Below are 3112 nucleotides of genomic sequence, written 5' to 3'. Positions count from 1 at the left end.
AAACAATGAAAAAGGGAGTAGCGCCGCTTCCTGTCATAGTAAGTTTCGCGCACGTTATCTATACACATCAGTCCCAAATGGCAGGAAAACTTACGCCCACTCTATCGCCGACGTCTCAAGAATAAGTGAAATGGGCGCACACTTGAATATATGCGCACTGTATACGCAGAATAAATGACGGACTACAGCGATGGCAGCATGAATGGTCGAAGCTGAATGTTTCGTGACGGTCCACAAGAGTAAGCGAGTTACTAGCTGTAATATATATTTGGCTACAAGGTATTACAATGTACGAAACAGCTACGCTTCAAGCCTTAATAGTGCGCAGCAAGAACAAATCTGTCGGAACTGAGCACACCCGCGAGCGATTGGGCAGAAAATAATCAGATAGTGGCCACACCGAGGAACTTCACTGAGTCGGAAACTGACAAGCCACTGCTTAAAAATATTTGCCGAATAAAGAACAAAGAGCAAAACACACTAATCCTGACTTAATTCATGAGCGGAACGTTTGGATAGCTTGGAATACATATTTAGCTCCGCTTTTAGAACAAGCACTATATACGCTGCTTGCGCCGTTTGGACATAACTTGATCAGCTCCTAAAGCGCTTTTTATTTTCTATGAAGCTGTGATTAAAGCTTCGTGTCGTCCAACTAGTCACCGTCTATGATATCTCCGAAAACATAGGTTTTCTAAGCCGCGCCGGCCTCATAATACAGTTCCATTGTAAACAAGGCGGCAACGGAGGCAGTTGAGGCAAGCAATGGACGCGTGACCACGTGATCAAACATGGCAGCGCCCACGGGATCGCCGCGAAAAGGGTCAATACACATGACGAATATAGGTCTCGTATATCTTGACAGACCGCCAGGGGCGGAAGAAGGAAACTCACGCTTCCGTCTAGTCATAGAGTTTCTCACTATAACACCTAGAGGGTAATCTGCGCCACCGTCTATGCGAGTTTCTTAAAGGGCGCTTTGCCATCATGGGAATGACGGGATATGTGTCTACGAGGCTTGTGTTGGCTGGTGTTGTACGAGGCTTGGTCTAAAACGTGGATATGGCTGCACAAATAATGCGTTCTTAAAATAAAATCTTCATAAAAGGCTTTCATTCACACATATTACATCTTTCAATAAAGTTTACTCACCTACAATGCAGAATCAAGAGAAGAAAATTAAGAACAGACGACAAATTCCAAAGCGAGCGAGAACCTTGTCGTCTGTCCTCCAACTTTAGCGGCGAGCTGATACTTTTTACGTTTCATATAATTGTACATATAATAAGCCCTCAAATTTAAACAAAACATGTTTTTGTGTATATAAAAAGGCTAAAACAGCTTTTTACGTGCTATTTCAGCAGGAAATGAATCATTGTGACAGACGGAACGGTGCTAGCCAGGCGCGTCTTCATTCTGGATCTCCAAGAACGATGCCAATCCGAAGTCACAATATACCGGCATTCCCAAGCATACCACAGCGCAGTAGCGCCAGATTTCCCTCTAGGTAATCTAGTGAGAAACTCTATGCATCTAGAGGACAAATCTCTTCTACTCGGACAGTCATTAAAAATATTAGTGCCAGAATTCCGCATATCCTGTTGAACTGAAGGCACGAACAGTTGTAAAAAATAGCGCGAATAAGCGAGAACTGCAAGTGGCAGTAATATTTCGACATGAACATCAGCACGAAAGCACTTGACACACTTAGAGACACCATTCCATGGCGAGTGAAAAATGAACCGATCACTCGTCGCAGTACACACAGAAATCTTCCCAAGCACACCGGAAGCGTCACTCACTGCAGTTCATAGAAGCTCTGAGAAGGAAAGCTGCCTACAAAAGTCTAAGGCACGGTCCACACTGCATGACAATGTTTGTCTCGCGCTTCAGGCGTGACAAGCACGCAGCTGTCTTTTTCTTATGGCCCATTGCACATAAAACGAAGCTCAAGGCACGCAGCCATATCACCATGCTCGTCCGAAGCCAAGCACAGCTGAAACGATGATCGCGAACGGGGCAGATGCGAAGCGTGGTGCCGATGACCCCGGCTTGTCGTTGGCGGTTGGCGACTTTTTGTCCGAGCCCGACGGTCGTTTTGTTTGCTCTTCTGGAGGGTGGCTGGTAGTTTCCTCGCCCGGCAGTGTCGTCGCCACCGGTCCAGGATGCGATGGCGATGGCGAAGTCGAGTAAGCTGGAATGGGTGGAAGCGCGTCCGGGTCCAGTGTCACGTGCTCCGGACAACCCAAGTCCTGTAGGCTCAGGCGCGTTACCTGCGGCGGAGACGCGTGCTTGAGTGTTTGCTGTGACAAGACCGCATTTGAATCGGCACACACCAAACGGAGACGACGTGCAGCGCAGACATGCACACGCCGGTGCATGCCCACGAGTAGGCTCCCTTTATACCCACGCGCGGGAGTGATCGCCTTTCGAGCACCTGCGCTGCAAACATTGCTCACCTTGCTTTTGCCGCGCGCCGGGTCGCTGAACTCGCAGCTGACGTGGCGCAGTCACGGCGGAACTTTTCGCTCAGCGTGAGGTTCTCAAGCCGCAGGATCCACGCCAAGCGGCAGTCGCAGGTCAGCCGGTTGCCTGCGCACGGTAAGGAATAAAGCACGCGGTCTGATTTAACGCAGAGCGCTCTTTCACGATCCGCGAGCATGTTCCGTTCTGCATGCGTGACAGCATGCTGTTTGACCGAAACACGCGCATGCCGCTTGCTGCAGCAACGTTTGCGTACCGAAGCTCAAACGCTGACAAGCAGTGGATATTAAGGAAGCCATCTTTTCTTGTAGCATTAGTTTGGTGGCACAAATACCAGGTAGCCTTCACTGAAACTAAATGTTACAGGCTATCGAAGTACAATTGCAGCATCGCTGACTGGAATTAATTAAATTTAACGTTTTTATTGCGATAGAAATTATATGGACACTTCTACCGGATTTCTGCCGTCGCTGTCGCCGTCATCGTCGCCGTCACCGTGAGGTTCCCTATAGATAAAATCTTCGCCGCGCGCCGTATGCCCGAGCGGAAGCGTGCGGGGACGCGCGCTAGGAGAGCGAACGCACTCAATCTCCCACGCGCAAGCAAGGAAGCTGAAAGCCAGCGCCGG

At 49.1% G+C, this 3112-nt stretch overlaps 1 long non-coding RNA gene across 1 annotated transcript; it reads right to left on the bottom strand.

Moving 5' to 3' along the window:
• Window positions 1–268: 268 nt before the first annotated feature.
• On the bottom strand, window positions 269–2587 carry LOC125941376 (uncharacterized). Its single transcript, XR_007464211.1, has 2 exons — window positions 2460–2587; window positions 269–2273 (listed from the first exon to the last, which is right to left on the bottom strand). It is a non-coding gene; the product is annotated as an uncharacterized LOC125941376 (long non-coding RNA).
• Between the last annotated feature and the right edge of the window lie 525 nt (window positions 2588–3112).

The sequence above is a fragment of the Dermacentor silvarum genome, chromosome 11 (genome assembly GCF_013339745.2).
Source record: "Dermacentor silvarum isolate Dsil-2018 chromosome 11, BIME_Dsil_1.4, whole genome shotgun sequence".
In the NCBI taxonomy this organism is placed as follows: Eukaryota; Metazoa; Arthropoda; class Arachnida; order Ixodida; family Ixodidae; genus Dermacentor; species Dermacentor silvarum.
The sequence above is the reverse complement of the archived record's forward strand: the minus strand, read 5'-3'. Positions and strand labels throughout refer to the sequence as shown.